Consider the following 16556-nt stretch of genomic DNA (forward strand, 5'->3'; position numbering starts at 1 on the left):
TGTCAGAAAAAAAATATCCTTATTTCCAGGTTGAATCTCTCCTTGTTCAGTTTCCATCCATTATTCCTTGTCTGGCCTTCGGGTGCTTTAAAAAATAGCTTGACCCCCCTCCTCCTCTCTGGGGCAGCCCCTCAAATATTGGAAGACTGCAATCATGTCTCCCCTGGTCCTTCTCTTCCCTAGACTAGCCAGGCCAAATTCCTGCAACCATTTTTAAATATGTGTTAGCCTCCAGTCCCCTAATCCTCTTGGTTTCTCTTCTCTGCACATGTTCCAGAGTCTCAACATCTTTTTTTTATAGTGTGGTGACCAAAACTGGATGTTTTTATTATGTGCTTTTAATTGTATAGATATTGAACGGATACATTAAGGTAAATAAATAAATAAATACCGCTGGCTAGGGAACTCTGGGAGTTGAAGTCCCCCCGTCTTAAAGCTGCTAACGTTGAGATACCCTGCCCCGGAGAATTCTGTAGCCCCAGATGGTGAATTCAGCATTGGTATGAAAAGAATCCACTTGGAACGACAACAACCAGAAATAGGGCCGGTGTTGGGACACAGGGGTCCTTTCAACACAGTCGCACAGCCTCAGATCGAAGTGTTGTTTCCCTTCTGCAGACTCACAACAATCCTTGTGGATTGTGTTTGCTTGGGTGTCAGCCCGTGGTTAACAGATAACGCATAATCAGAGTTGGAAGGGGCCTTGTAGGTCATCTAGTCCAACCCCCCCACCCAAACAGAAAACCCTACACCATTTCTGACAGTTGGCAGTCCAGTCTCTTCTTGAAAGCTTCCAGGGATGAAGCTCCAACAACTTCCGAGGGCAACTTCTGTTACATGGGTGGATTGGTCTCCCTTTCAGAAAATTCCTCCTTATTTCCTGGTTGAATCTCTCTCCTTGTTCAGTTTCCATCCATTGTTCCTTGTCTGGCCTTCAGTTGCCTTGGAGAATAGCTTGACCCCCTTCCTCCTCTCTGGGGCAGCCCCTCAAATATTGGAAGATGCTCTCTTGTCTCCCCTGGTCCTTCTCTTCCCTAGACCAGCCAAGCCCAGTTCCTGCAACCGTCCATCGTATGTTTTAGCCTCCTGTCCCCTCATCCTCCTGGTTGCTCTTCTCTGCATTTTTTCTAGAGTCTCAACATCTTTTTTTACAGTGTGGGGACCAAAACTGGATGCAGGACTCTAGGTGTGGCCTTACTAAGGCTTTGTAGAGTGGTATTAGTACCTCCCTTGATCTTGATTGTATCCCTCTATTAATGCAATTTAGGATTGCATTGGCTTTTTTGCCGGCTGCTGCACACGGCTGGCTCCTATGTAGCTGGTTTTCCACTAAGACTCCGAGATCCCCCTCCCAGTTCCTGCTATTGAGCCTGGTTTCACCCAGTCTATAGGTGTCTTTTTGGGTTTTCTTACCTGAGTATAAGACTTGACTTGACTCTACTCTACTCCTACTCTACTCTACTCTACTCTATTCTACTCTACTCCTACTCTACTCCTACTCTATTCTACTCTACTCCTACTCTACTCCTACTCTACTCTACTCTACCATACTCTACTCTACTCTACCGTACTGTACTTTACTGGTTGGGGGCAGGCTTGGCGCTATGGATTTCTGTCCCCCCACCCCATAAGTACAGGTGGTGCTTGGCTTATGACCACAGTTGAACCCGAACTTTCCATTGCTAAGTGAGATGGTTGTTAAGTGAGTTTTGGCCTGTTTTACGACTTTCTTTGCTGCCGTGGTTAAGGGAATCCCAGCAGATTTATTTATTTATTTATTTATTTATTTATTTATATTTATTTATTTGGTTTGTCAATTGCTTACAAGATAATGGGTATAAGTAAAAACATAGTTATGAATACATGGATGCATATGAGAAAAATAAAAGAAACCATAGGACAGGGACGGTAGGCACATTGGTGCGCTTATGCACGCCCCCTACAGACCTCTTAGGAAAGGGGGGAGGTCAATAGTAGACAGTCTAAGGTTAAAGTTTTTGGGGTTTGGGGAAAAAAACCACAGAGTCAGGTAGAATATTCCAGACATTGACCATTCTGTTGCTGAAGTCGTATTTCCTGCCATCAAGTTTGGTGCAATTAACCTTGAGTTTGTATCTATTGTTTGCCCGTGTGTTATTGCGGTTGAAGCTGAAGTATTCATTGACAGGTAGGACATTGCAATGTATGATTTTATATACTATACTTAGATTGAACCGAAGGCGGCGTAATTCTAGGTTTTCTAGGTCTAGAATTTCGAGTCTGGTGGCATAAGGTATTAAGGTATATACAACGAGTAGAGGAGTGGAGAACTCTTCTTGTTAAATATTTCTGGACTTTCTCAACTGTGTTAATATCAGATACATCATGTGAGTTCCAGACTGATGAGCTCTATTCAAGTATAGGTCTAGCAAATGTTTTGTATGCTCTAGTTAGTAGTGTGATATTACCAGAGAAAAAGCTAGGTAGGATTAGGTTAACAACTCTTAATGCCTTTTTGGCTATGTAGTTACAGTGGGCTCTAGCACTTAGATCATTAGAGGTGAGTACTCCAAGGTCCTTTACAGAGCTTGGATCCTCAACAAGGTCTTGACGATTCAGCCTGTATTTTATTTTGTGATTTTTTTTGCCAATATGTAAGACAGAGCATTTGTTTGTTGAGATTTGAAGTTGCCATTAATTTGATCATTCTAATACATAGTCGAGATCTTTTTGAAAGGTAGCAGTATTATTTGTGGTATTGAACAGCTTTACATCATCAGCGAAGAGAACGCAGTTGCTCTTAATATGATCACAGAGGTCATTTATGTAGAGTATGAAGAGAGTTGTTAAGTGAGTTACACGGTCATTAAGTGAATCTGGCTTCCCCCATGGACTTTGCTCGTCAAGTTGCAAAAGGGGATCACATGACACTCCCTCCCCTGGGACACTGAGACCCTTGTAAATGGGATCGACTTCCCTCCAGAAAGCGTGGGTGCTCCAATACTGAAAGTTTGCAGGAGGAGATTGAACGGCCATTTGTCTGGAATGGTATAGCATTTCCTGCTTGAGCAGGGGTTAGACTAGAAGACCTCCAAGGTCCCTTCCGTTATTCTGTAATTCTATCATTCTGTTAGTCTATCCTTCCATCCTTTTTTTTTAAAAAAAGAAGGTTTTTAAGAAGAGAACAATTAATCAGAGTTCATTTTCAGAAATTGTGGATACTTCATCACTGGAGGTTTTTTTTTTTTAGAGGAGATTGGACTATCATTTGTCTGGAATGATGATATAGGATCTCCTACTTGAGCTGTTCTGTTATTCTGTTATTCTATCTTTCCTTCCTTCCTTCCTTCCTTCCTTCCTTCCTTCCTTCCTTCCTTCCTTCCTTCCTTCCTTCCTTCCTTCCTTCTTTCCTTCTCTCCCTCCTTCCTTTATCTTCCTTCCTTCTCTCCCTCCTTCCTTTATCTTCCTTCCTTCTCTCCCCTGGTTCCTTCGACTCCTGCCTCTCTTCCTTCCTCTTCCCTTCTCCTTATTCTTCCTGCCTTCCATCCTTCTCTCCCTCTTCCCTTCCTCTCCTTATCCTCTCTCCCTCCCTTCTTTCCTTCCCATACCATCTTCCTTCCTTCCTTCCTTCCTTCCTTCCCTCCCTCCTTCCTTTTCCTTCCTTCCTTCTCTCCCTGCTTCCTTCCACTCCTGCCTCTCTTCCTTCCTCTTCCCTTCTCCTTATTCTTCCTGCCTTCCATCCTTCTCTCCCTCTTCCTTCCTCTCCTTATCCTCTCTCCCTCCCTTCTTTCCTTCCCATATCATCTTCCTTCCTTCCTTCCTTCCTTCCTTCCTTCCTTCCTTCCTTCCTTCCTTCCTTCCTTCCTTTTTAAAAAAGAAGGTTTTTAACAAGAGAACAATTAATCAGGTGAGTTTATTTTCAGAAGTTATGGACGCTCCATCACTGGGGGGTATTTTTTAGAGGAGATTGGACTACTATTCATCTGGAATGATACAGGATCTGCTGCTTGGGCAGTAGGTTGGACTAGAAGACCTCTAGTGTCACTCCTGACTCTGTTATTCTGTTAAAAACATCCCAGTTGCCAAGCATCCAAATTTTGATTACGTGACCCTGGGGATGAGGCCACGGTTCTAAGGGTGAAAAACAACCACGAGTCCCTTTTTAAAGTGCCATTTTAAATTTGATTGGTCACTAAATGAATGGTTGTAAGTTAAGGACTAACTTAACAATCAATGGAGCTCATATGTGCCTCAGTTGTCATTTTAACTGGTGGAGAGAAATTATTCCTTATCAGATTAAGCAGTGATTAATATCCAAAAATCAAGGTTTGGAATTCAGGGAATTCCTGTTAAGATCATATCAGATCAGGCCAATCCAAAAGTTATCCAGTTTTCTAGTTTTTGGAGGATGACCTAACTATTGCCAAGGCTGTCATGATCCTCCTCCTCCATCCTCCTCCTGCAAGAGGTAGGTTGCTCTTGAATCTGGAGGTTCCACTTTGTTTGGATTTGTTGGCTAACTTCCATTTTGTTCATAATAGCTCCTGGGTTGCAATTGACATCTTTTATATACTGTTTTTTTTTCCTTTTTAATTTGAGTTATAACTGTCACTCCAAACTGTCATTCGCAACCCAGTTCAGTCCAGTGGTTACAACTCCAGGCTACAAAGCGGGAGACCACGAGTTCAAGTCCTGCCTCAGCCATGGAAAGCTGGCTGGGTGACTTTAGGCCAATCACCAGGAGGCTGGGAATTCCGGTCCCGCTTTAGGCATGAAATCTTTGGGCCCAATCCCCCTCTCAGGGTTGTTGTTGTGGGGGAAAATAGGAGGAGGAAGGTGCGTTAGATATGTTGGCTGCCTGGAATTATTTTGTCATTGTACAACAAAATGGATTGCTTTTGCTCCAGGGACAACTGAGAGATGGGAACAGAGGACAAGATAGTGGCAACACTTAAGATATGAGTAGTAAACTTGCCTCCTTTTGACCTGGGCCTGGATAAATTGCACTATGAAGAACAGAGTTCCCAAACTTGGCAACTGTAAGACTTGTGGACTTCAACTCCCAGAATTCCCCAGCCAGGCATTTTAAGTTTAATGTTTAGGGTGGGATATGGAGGCCACCAATCCTGCTACAGACCCTGAAGTCCCCACTTCTTAAAGCTGCTAAGGTTGAGAAACACTGTTCATCTTCTGGAATCCTCCAGAAGTCCATCCATCTTAAAACATTGAGGCTGGAGGATTCTGGGAGTTGAAGTCCATCTTCAAGCAAGTGGAGGATTCTAAGAATTGAAGTCCATTCATCTTAAAACATGGCGGCTGGAAGATTCTGGAAGCTAAAGTCCATCCATCTTAAAACATGGCGGCTGGAGAATTCTGGGAGCTGAAGTCCATCCATCTTAAAACATGGCGGCTGGAAGATTCTGGAAGCTAAAGTCCATCCATCTTAAAACATGGCGGCTGGAAGATTCTGGAAGCTAAAGTCCATCCATCTTAAAACATGGCAGCTGGAGGAATCTGGGAGCTGAAGTCCATCCATCTTAAAACATGGCGGCTGGAAGATCCTGGAAGCTGAAGTCCATCCATCTTAAAACATGGCGGCTGGAGGATTCTGGGAGTTGAAATCCATCTTCAAGCTAGAGGAAGATTCTAAGAATTGAAGTCCATCCATCTTAAAACATGGTAGCTGAAGAATTCTGGGATCTGAAGTCCACCCCTCTTAAAACATGGCGGCTGGAGGATTCTGAGAGTTGAAATCCATCTTCAAGCAAGTGGAAGATTCTAAGAATTGAAGTCCATTCATCTTAAATCATGGCGGCTGGAAGATTCTGGAAGCTGAAGTCCATCTTCAAACAAGTGGAGGATTCTGGGAATTGAAGTCCATCCATCTTAAAACATGGTGGCTGGAGTATTCTGGGATCTGAAGTCCATCCATCTTAAAACATGGGAGTTGAAGTCCATCCCTCTTAAAACATGGCGGCTGGAGGATTCTGGGAGTTGAAATCCATCTTCAAGCAAGTGGAAGATTCTAAGAATTGAAGTCCATCCATCTTAAAACATGGTAGCTGAAGAATTCTGGGATCTGAAGTCCATCCCATCTTAAAACATGGGAGTTGAAGTCCACCCCTCTTAAAACATGGCGGCTGGAGGATTCTGGGAGTTGAAATCCATCTTCAAGCAAGTGGAAGATTCTAAGAATTGAAGTCCATTCATCTTAAATCATGGCGGCTTGAAGATTCTGGAAGCTGAAGTTCATCTTCAAACAAGTGGAGGATTCTGGGAATTGAAGTCCATCCATCTTAAAACATGGTGGCTGGAGAATTCTGGGATCTGAAGTCCATCCATCTTAAAACATGGGAGTTGAAGTCCACTCCTCTTAAAACATGGCGGCTGGAGGATTCTGGGAGTTGAAATCCATCTTCAAACAAGTGGAGGATTCTAAGAATTGAAGTCCATTCATCTTAAAACATGGCAGCTGGAAGATTCTGGAAGCTAAAGTCCATCCATCTTAAAACATGGCGGCTGGAGAATTCTGGGAGCTGAAGTCCATCCATTTTGAAACATGGCAGCTGGAGAATTCTGGAAGCTAAAGTCCATCCATCTTAAAACATGGCAGCTGGAGAATTCTGGGAGCTGAAGTCCAGCCATTTTGAAACATGGCAGCTGGAGAATTCTGGGAGCTGAAGTCCATCCATTTTGAAACATGGCAGCTGGAGAATTCTGGAAGCTAAAGTCCATCCATCTTAAAACCTGGCAGCTGGAGAATTCTGGGAGCTGAAGTCCATCCATTTTGAAACATGGCGGCTGGAAGATTCTGGAAGCCAAAGTCCATCCATCTTGAAATATGGCAGCTTGAAGATTCTGGAAGCTGAAGTCCATCCATTTTGAAACATGGCAGCTAGAGAATTCTGGGAATTGAGCTCCATCCATCTACTGAAATGGAGAAACTCTGGGCCTGGAGAAGCAGCCGCGCCTTCTGGACACGATGAGGTTTGGCCACGGGGGTGGTGGTGGGGGGAGGGGGTCCTTGCTCAGCCCATTTCGCAAGCCCGTGCAAAATGCAGGAAGGCTGACGTCCAACAGGCAGTGTGAAATTGCACGCTGTATCGGCATCTCAGCTCCTTGGGCCGGAGGAATGCGGAGCAGGGCCAGGAACCGAGACCCTGGAAGGCTGCCTTGAATTTGGGAGGCCGCCGGCTTCTGGTTACAAAGGCCTTTGGATCCCTTGGCAGTGGAGGCTGGCGAAGGAGAGCCAAGAGGAAGCAGAAGGCGAAGGAACCAGGAGCGTTTTGCTGAGCCAGTCGATCGTCAGAAACTCCTCAGATGAGCCAGCAAGAAGAGAACCGGGTGGGGCCAGTCTAGAGAAAAGGAGGACCAGCGGGGACAGGATAGCAGTGCTCCAATATTTGAGGGGCTGCCCCAGAGAAGAAGAGGGAGTCAAGCTATTCTCCAAAGCTAAAGAAAGAAAGAAAGAAAGAAAGAAAGAAAGAAAGAAAGAAAGAAAGAAAGAAAGAAAGAGAAGGAAGGAAGGAAGGAAGGAGGGGAAGGAAGGAAGGAAGGAAAGAAAGAAAGAAAGAAAGAAAGAAAGAAAGAAAGAAAGAAAGAAAGAAAGAAAGAAAGAAAGAAAGAAAGAAAGAAAGAAAGAAAGAAAAAGTCTCAGCAAACTAGGGATGGACAGAAGACATGTCTAGTTTGATGAAAAGAAGGACCAGGGGAGACAGGAGAGCATCTTCCAATATTTGAGGGGCTGCCCCAAACGAGAAGAGGGGGTCAAGCTCTTCTCCAGAGCACCAAAGAAGGCAGGACAAGAAGCAAAGGATGGAAACTGAGCAAGGAGAGAAGCAACCTAGAACCAAGGAGGAATTTCCTAACAGGGAGGACAATGAACCAGTGGAACTGCTTGCCACCAGAAGCGGTGGGGCTGAGCACTTGTTCCCTGCCTCCCCACCTCCCCCCACCCTCCCACCCCGCAGGTTTCCTGCATTTCTTGGCTCTGTCAGGCGAAGCGCCCCATGAAAGTCCTTGGGGAGAAAGCTTTGGGGAGCTGGAGAATTTGGGGAGTGCGGAGAGACGGGAGGAACGAACTGGTGGGACAATAGGAGGAGCCGCTCCAGTGTAATCCTTTCGAAGACGGAGACACGCCTTGCGCAGACAGAAGGCTTAAGAGGGGTGCGGGGAACAAACCTCCCTGGCAGGAAAGGGGGCAGGGGGAGGGGGTGGAGGAGAGGCTGAGGAAGAGGAGGAGGAGGAAGGAGGGGAGAGGAGGAGGAGGGGAAAGAGAAGAATAGGAAAAAGGGAAGGGGAAAGGCAAAGGAAATAGGAGAAGAACAGGAGACGGAGAAGGAGGAAGAAGAGAAGGAGGAGGAGGAGGAGGAGAATAAGAGGAGAAGGGGAAAGATACCTTCCTTCCTTCCTTCTTGCAGCTTCTTCCTTCCTTTTCCTTTCTTTTCATTCTATCTTCCTTCCTTCTTGCATCTTCCTCCTTTCCCTTTCTTATTCCACCTCTCCTTCCTTCCTTCCTTCCTTCCTTCCTTCCTTCCTTCCTTCCTTCCTTCCTTCCTTTCCCTTTCTTTTCATTCCATCTTCCTTCCTTCTTGCAACTTCTTCCTTTCCCTTTCTTATTCCACCTCCTTCCTTCCTTCTTTCCTTCCTTCCTTCCTTCCTTCCTTCCTTCCTTTCCCCTTTCTTTTTCATTCCATCTTCCTTTCTTCTTGACAACTTCTTCCTTTCCCTTTCTTATTCCACCTCCTTCCTTCCTTCCTTCTTTCCTTCCTTCCTTCCTTCCTTCCTTCCTTCCTTCCTTCCTTCCTTTCCCTTTCTTTTCATTCCATCTTCCTTCCTTCTTGCATCTTCCTCCTTTCCCTTTCTTATTCCTTCACTTCCTTCCTTCCTTCCTTAATTCCTTCCTTCCTTCCTTCCTTCCTTCCTTCCTTCCTTCCTTCCTTCCTTTCCCTTTCTTTTCATTCCATCTTCCTTCCTTCTTGCATCTTCCTCCTTTCCCTTTCTTATTCCACCTCCTTCCTTTCCTTCTTTCCTTCCTTCCTTCCTTCCTTCCTTCCTTCCTTCCTTCCTTCCTTCCTTCCTTCCTTCCTTTCCCTTTCTTTTCATTCCATCTTCCTTCCTTCTTGCAACTTCTTCCTTTCCCTTTCTTATTCCACCTCCTTCCCTTCCTTCTTTCCTTCCTTCCTTCCTTCCTTCCTTCCTTCCTTCCTTCCTTCCTTCCTTTCCCTTTCTTTTCATTCCATCTTCCTTTCTTCTTGCAACTTCTTCCTTTCCTTTCTTATTCCACCTCCTTCCTTCCTTCCTTCTTTCCTTCCTTCCTTCCTTCCTTCCTTCCTTCCTTCCTTCCTTCCTTCCTTTCCCTTTCTTTTCATTCCATCTTCCTTCCTTCTTGCATCTTCCTCCTTTCCCTTTCTTATTCCACTTCCTTCCTTCCTTCCTTAATTCCTTCCTTCTTGCAGTTTCTTCCTTCCTTTCCCTTTCTTTTCATTCCATCTTCCTTCCTTCTTGCAACTTCTTCCTTTCCCTTTCTTATTCCCCTTCCTTCCTTCCTTCCTTCCTTCCTTCCTTCCTTCCTTCCTTCCTTCCTTCTTTCCTTCTCCTGACAGCCAAGGGAGGGGAGGAGAGAAAAGGAAAGGAGAAAAGGGGAGGGACAAAAAATAAATAAAACACAGCAGGTGCAACCTGCGCAAACCCCCTCTTAATCCCCCCTCCTCTCCCCCCGCGTCTCCCCCTTTTCCAGGGAGTCTGGCTGTCGTTTCCGAAAAGGGAGTGGCTGATCTGTAAACATCTCTCCCTCCTCACCCGATGTGGGAGGGGAGGGGATATAATTACCTACCTGGGTGCACCAGCCTTTGATCCCGAGGGGTGTGTGTGTGTTTTGTGGACTGGGGACTGTGGTTTGCGTGGGGTCCCAGGGAGAAGCTGATGGGCAAGGCTGAGAGGGAGGTTTCCCTCCCTCCCTCCCTCCCTCCCCAGCCCAGGAGTTGGCTTTCTCGCACCCACATTCCGACACTAGGAGGGGAGCCAAGCCCCCCCGCCCCCCCAGAACCCCCCCGGGAAAGGAACTCGGCCAGGGCTGGGCTGGCACTCTTCAGGGGGCAGCTTTTGCCAAGCCAGCATCCTGATTTTCACACACACACACACACACACACACACGCACACCTTGATTTAAAGGGGGCTCCTAAGGGAAGGTCTCGCTAAAAGGGGGAAGAGGGGAAGAAACGGAGAAGTTCCTGACCAGAGAAAGCAAAGAAGAAGGTGTCAACCGTCATTTCTGCCCTCCAGATATAGTAACCCCGCTCCTTCTGGTTATCGGACAGTAGACAGTGCATGTAAAATCTTCCTTTTCCTTCTCCTCCTCCTCTCCACAAACCTCCCTCCCTTCTAGCACTGATGATGTTCCCTAGTTGGGTCATGAAACGTCTGCAAGAAAACCACCAGGGCCAGAGACCACCAAGGAACTCACTGATATTGTCCTCCTCCTCCTCCTCCTCCTCCTCCCTCTTCTCAACAAACCCCCTCCCTTCCAGCACTGATGACATTCCCTAGTTGGGTCATGAAACGTCTGCAAGAAAACCACCAGGGCCAGAGAATATCAATGACCCTTCAAGTGTTTGGCTTAATTTAGCCCAACTCTTGTCTTGAGTTATATAGTTTTAACTAAAGATGAGATTGATAGATTGTTCAATCAATCAATACATTGATTGATAGGTAATTGTAGATAGACAGATAGACAGACAGATAATGTGAACATGATTGTGATGATAGATAAGTAGACAGACACAGAAAACAGGATGAAAACGGACAGATAGGCAGATAGATTGCAGTAGAAAGATAATTGCAAGATAGCAATTAGCGAGACAAACACAGATAACAGATGACAGAAGGATTGGTAGGTAGAAATAGATAGTCATATAGAGAGAGATAGTCATACATGACAGATCAATAGATGGTGATAGTGATAAATGTATAGATAGAGTAGATAGTAGGTGGTAGGTTGGTAAGTGGATTGATAGAGATAGACAGAGATAGATGATAGATATATAGTCATAAATAGAGATAGTAATAGACAGATGGTATAGATAGATGGATAGATAGATTAAAGAGAGAGAGATTGCAATGGAGAGATGATAGCAACGAGAGAAACAAACAACAGATGACAGATGGATGGATGGATTGGTAGATAGATAGATAGATAGATAGATAGATAGATAGATGGATGGATGGATGGATATGGATGGATAGAGATAGATAGATAGATAGATAGATAGATAGATAGATAGATAGATAGATAGATAGATAGATAGATGGATATGGATGGATAGAGATAGATAGATAGATAGATAGATAGATAGATAGATAGATAGATAGATAGATAGATGGATGGATGGATAGATGGATATGGATGGATAGATATGGATGGATGGATGGATAGATAGATAGATAGATAGATAGATAGGATAGATGGATAGATTGATATGGATAGATAGAGATGGATAGATAGATAGATAGATAGATAGATAGATAGATAGATAGATAGAATAGGATAGATAGATAGGATAGATGGATAGATTGATATGGATGGATAGATAGATATGGATGGATAGATAGAGATGGATAGATAGATAGATAGATAGATAGATAGAGTCATACATGATAGATAAATCAATAGATAGTGATAGTGATAAATACAGATAGATGATAGATAATAATAGACAGAGAAATAGATACCCAAAGACAGATCAAAAGCTTTCAAGATTTATCTAACGCAAGAAGGAAAAAAAGACACCCCCCGGAAGGAAATCCGCCCCCCCATTTCTGGCCAAGGGACCCAAATGCCAACGGGGGTGGAACCAACCAACCCCCTACAAACAGACCTACACTTTCCAGAAGTTTTACCCTCTATGAAAACCATCTTTTCACGGACTTTTGTCCCGTGATAAGAAGTCACATGATTTTCCCCCTTTTTGCGACCTCCCGACCAGCCAAGCCCGCGGGGAAGCCCGGCTCACTTAACAACAACGTGACTCACTTAAAAACGGCAGCGATTCGCTTCACAACAGTGGCGAGAACGGTCACAAAATGGGCCCAAATTCACGTAAGGATAGTGGATCTCACTCAGCAATGGGAATTTGGGGCTCGGTTGTGGTCGTAACTTAGATCGAGGGCGGCTTCCAAGGCCCAGAACCTTGAGAACGGAGGGAGAGGACCCCCCAAAATAAAAATAAAAATAATAAACAAATCTGCAGGTGAGTTTTTAACATGTCTGCCCCCCGTGTTCTGCATTCTGAGCTTGGGCTGGCATGGCCTCTGCAAATGCTCCAGTCCAATTTCCTCACCCGGAAATATTTTGCAAACCTCTGTCTCAAACTTCACAACTCTCAAACTTTACAACTCTCAAACTTCACAACTCTCAAACTTCACAACAGCGGGGAGGTTACAGTAGGCACCCCCGATATCCAGAGAGGCGATTAAAAGGCTGCAAACAGCACCACACATTTCCACGAAGGAGCTCATAAAGAAGCTAAGTACTGTGTTTCCCCGAAAATAAGACCCTGTCTTATATACTGTATATATATATTTTGCCACCAAAAAAGGCACCAGGTCTTATTTTCGGGGGACGTCCTCCACCGATTAACCTCACTTGCGCGTGTCTCCTCCACTCCCCTCCCGCCTCCTTTTTGCTGTCAGAGGCCTTCAGAAACGACTTCTTCTGAGGCCTGAAGGCCTCTGCATCCCATAATAGAGCTCAGGATCGATCCTGAGCTTTGTTCTCAGCTCCAGAGGCCTTCAGGAAAGCCTTGCCAGCCTTGGCCGGCGGCAGAAGAAACGGGCCGGCCAGGCAGGTGTTGGGGTGTGCGAGGCCTGGCTACACCTGTCCAAAGGTAAGCAGTAGGGCGGCTCCACCCCCCCATCCTTATCCTAGTTTAATTTCTACCTGTCCACTCTGGAGTGGGCAGGATCTTAGTTAGGGCTTATTTTGAGGGGTAGGGCTTATATTGGGCACACGTGTGAAAATTAACCTAGGACTTACTTTCAGGGTAGGTTGTATTTTCGGGGAAACAGGGTACTTGACTTATGACCATAATGGAGCCCAAAATTTCTGTCACTGAGCGAGGCAGTCGTTCAGTGAGTTTTGCCACATTTTTACCTTTCCTGCCCATTTTCTTGTTAAGGGAACCACTGCAGCAGATCAATGAGTGCCCCGGTTGTTATAAGTGAGTCTGGCTTTTCCCATCGACTGCTTGCCAGAAAATCACAAAAGGGGATCATCGCGTGATCTTGGGACACTGCAACTGTCATAAGTCCATGCCAGTTGCCAAGCTTCTGAATTTGGATCAGGTGACCACCGGGATGCTGCTGTGGACATTAAGTGTGAGAAATGGTCATAAGTCCCCTTTTTTCAGTGCCGTTGTAACTTTGGACGGGTGACTTAATGAACTATTTTAAGCTGAGAGTACCTGTCTATTTCCTTCTTTTCGCTCTTCTCTGCTTTCCAAAATCCAGCATATTAGTTTTTTTGAAAAGTGACATTTTCCAAGCCGGAACAGAATTTAGGTATTTGAGGTGCAACTTTTCCAAATTATATTCAGCATTATTTCATCCAGGCACGATTTACTGATGTTGCTTCCTAGAGGGCCATCTGTCCAAACAGATTGAAAAAAAACCGATCATTGAAAATTCAGGCTCCTGTCAGATTTAATTACTGTGCACCAGGATGGTTTTTTGGGGGGTGGGGGTGGGGGTGGGGTGGGGCAACATTCTTTGGGGTTTGACTTTGACAGGTTTAGCACCTGAGCTTCCTTTCAGATTGAGGTTTTATTGGTAAGTTTTCAAGTGGCTTTTAGAAAAAGCTCTATGGGACTTTTTACAGTAGAAACATTGTTTGTTGGAGTGTGATATCATCTGAATGCAGCAACGGTGTTGTGTTATCCTGCCTTGAGAATTTATGGGAAACTCACCAGTATAAATGCTCAGGAAGCATAATATCCATCCATCCATCCATCCATCTTTATATTTATATTTATCTGTCTCTCTCTCTCTTTCTCTCTCTCTACTTAGCTACCTATCAACCATCTATCACCTATCTATCCATGTATCCACGTATCTATCTATCTATCTATCATCTATCTATACCTATTATCTACCTACCTACCTACCTACCTATTATCTCTCTATATTTACTTAGCTATCTACTATCTATCACCTATCCATCTATCTACCTATTATCTTTCTACCTATTATCTACCTACCTACCTACCTATTATCTATCTATCTACCTCCCTCCCTACCTCCATCCACCTACCAAACTACCATCTATCTGGCTGTCTAACTGTCAGAAAATTCCTCCTTATTTCCAGATTGAATCTCTCCTTGTTCACTTTCCATCCATTCTTCCTTGTCTGGCCTTCGGGTGCTTTGGAGAATAGCTTGATCCCTTCCTCCTCTCTGGGGCATCCCCTCAAATATTGGAAGATGCTCTCCTGTCTCCCCTGGTCCTTCTCTTCCCTAGACTAGCCAGGCCCAGTTCCTGCAACCGTCCATTGTATGTTTAAGCATACAGTCCCCTCATCTTCCTGGTTGCTCTTCTCTGCCCTTTTTCTAGAGTTTTAACATCTTTTTATAGTGTGGTGACCAAAACTGGATGCAGTACTCTAGGTGTGGCCTTACTAAAGCTTTACAGAGTGGTATTAGTACCTCCCTTGATCTCGATTGAATCCCTCTGTTAATGCAACGTATTATTGTATTGGCTTTTTTGGCTGCTGCTGCACACGGCTGGCTCCTATGTAGCTGGTTGTCCACTCAGATTCCAAGATTCCTCTTCCAGTTCCTGCTATTGAGTCCTGGTTTCACCCAGTCTGTATGTGTCTTTTTGGGGTTTTCTTGCGTAAGTGCAGGACTTTCCTTTTCTTTTAATCAGTGGGGGAAACATGTTGTGTGATTGCAATTCTCCAAAAGCATTGTTTGATTTAATTTTAATATAAATTTTAATTGTCTGATTTAAGCACTGTTTGATTAATTTTGCACCAGGGAGAAAAGTCTTGAATTGTGGGTGCTTGGCTGGAGTGGGCTTTGCTGAGGGGGGGGGGTCCCTTCCCTCTGCCAGGGGTGGTGGTGGTGGTGGGGTTGGACTAGATGACCCACAAGGTCCCTTCCAATTCCGATTATCTGTAAGATTCATCTGCTGACCCCTGCTGAAGCCTGAACCTATGTATCCATCTTGCAATAACGCCCCCCGACCCCCCACCCACGCCATTAAGGCACCCCCACCCCCCAAAAAAAGGCTTGGAAAGATCCAGAGGCCCGCTAGGGGGCGCCCTAAGGCACTAACAACACCTCGGAGGGCGCCAGGTTGCAAAAGGGCGCTTGCCCCCTTTTTGCCCTATTGCAACGGGGAGGAAGGCAAGTCTGGACTTGCAAATCCGGACACGTCACGGGCTGCAACCACCCCGGCGCCCAGCAGGGGGCAGCAGAGAGAAACGCGCCCTCTAGGGTTGCTGTGCCGAAAAACAAAAACCCACCTTTTCTTTTTGCATCAAAATTTTTGCAAAATTGCATTCCTCGAACCCGTTATTATTATTATTATTATTATTTTTGCAACCCAAGGACCTCCAGCTGGGTTTGGCACAGCCTCTCCCAGAATTCCCAGCGGGCCGGCTGAGGATTCTGGGAATTCCCACAGGCAGAAACTTGCAGAAGAGAAGCCAGGTTGGGGAGCGCGTCGTCTCTTCGCTTTTGCAAGCCCGGGGGTTGGGGGCGGGGGGCGGCGGCGGCAGGGTCTGAACTGCGGGCGGAGGGAGCTGGGGAGGGGGTTCCCTCCTGCAGCCCGCAAACCCCGAATCCTGGCTTGTTTTTCCCCAGAGGAGAGGGGCGGGGGCTGAACCTGGAATGCTCCAATTGCCCGGGTCTCGGCCTTTCGTTGGGGTAGGAATTGGGGTGCGGGGAGGGATGCCTGAGGGGGGGCGGCTTTCAAGGCCTCCTTTGAAAGCCCCCAATTCCTTCTAAAATGGCCAATGGTGGTTTGGTCCTGTGCTTGGTGTTGCTGGTGTGGGGAGGGGCTGGGAGAATAAATAGAGGAGGGGGTTCCCTTCCCTTCCCTCTTCTTTTCTTTTCTTTTCTTTTCTCTTCTCTTCTCCTCTCCTCTCCTTTCCTTTCCTTTCCTTTCCTTTGTCTCTTCTTCTTTCCTGGGGGGCTGGAGGAGCAGAAACGTGGCTCCCTCTCACTCAGCCCCCTTTTTCTTTCTTCCCCTCCCTTCTTCATCCTTTTCTTCCTCTTCCCCTTCCTTCTTCCTTTCCTTTCCCACCTCCTTTCTTCCCCCCGTCCTGTCCTTTCCCCCTTGCTCTTGTTCCGTCCTCTCCTTTCCCTCCTTCTCATTCCCCTTGTCTTTCCTCCTCATTTCCTCTCTCCTTTAATTCCCATTTCCTTTCCTCTGTCCATCCTCCTCATCTCCTTTTGCCTTCCGCTTTTTTTTTATAATTTTTTTTTATTTTTTAATAACAAGATAAACATAAACATACAACAAAAAACATAAAAATATCCTTCTTCATGAATTTACGTACAGTGCATCGATTAGTTTA

At 45.5% G+C, this 16556-nt stretch overlaps 1 protein-coding gene across 2 annotated transcripts in view; it reads left to right on the forward strand.

Moving 5' to 3' along the window:
• The window catches only part of TP63 (tumor protein p63), a 166683-nt gene that overhangs the window by 1006 nt on the left and 149121 nt on the right, over nt 1-16556 (forward strand). The window lies entirely within an intron of this gene.

Source organism: Pseudonaja textilis, chromosome 4 (genome assembly GCF_049901715.1).
Source record: "Pseudonaja textilis isolate UNSWEBS1 chromosome 4, rPseTex1.2, whole genome shotgun sequence".
Lineage (NCBI taxonomy): Eukaryota > Metazoa > Chordata > Lepidosauria > Squamata > Elapidae > Pseudonaja > Pseudonaja textilis.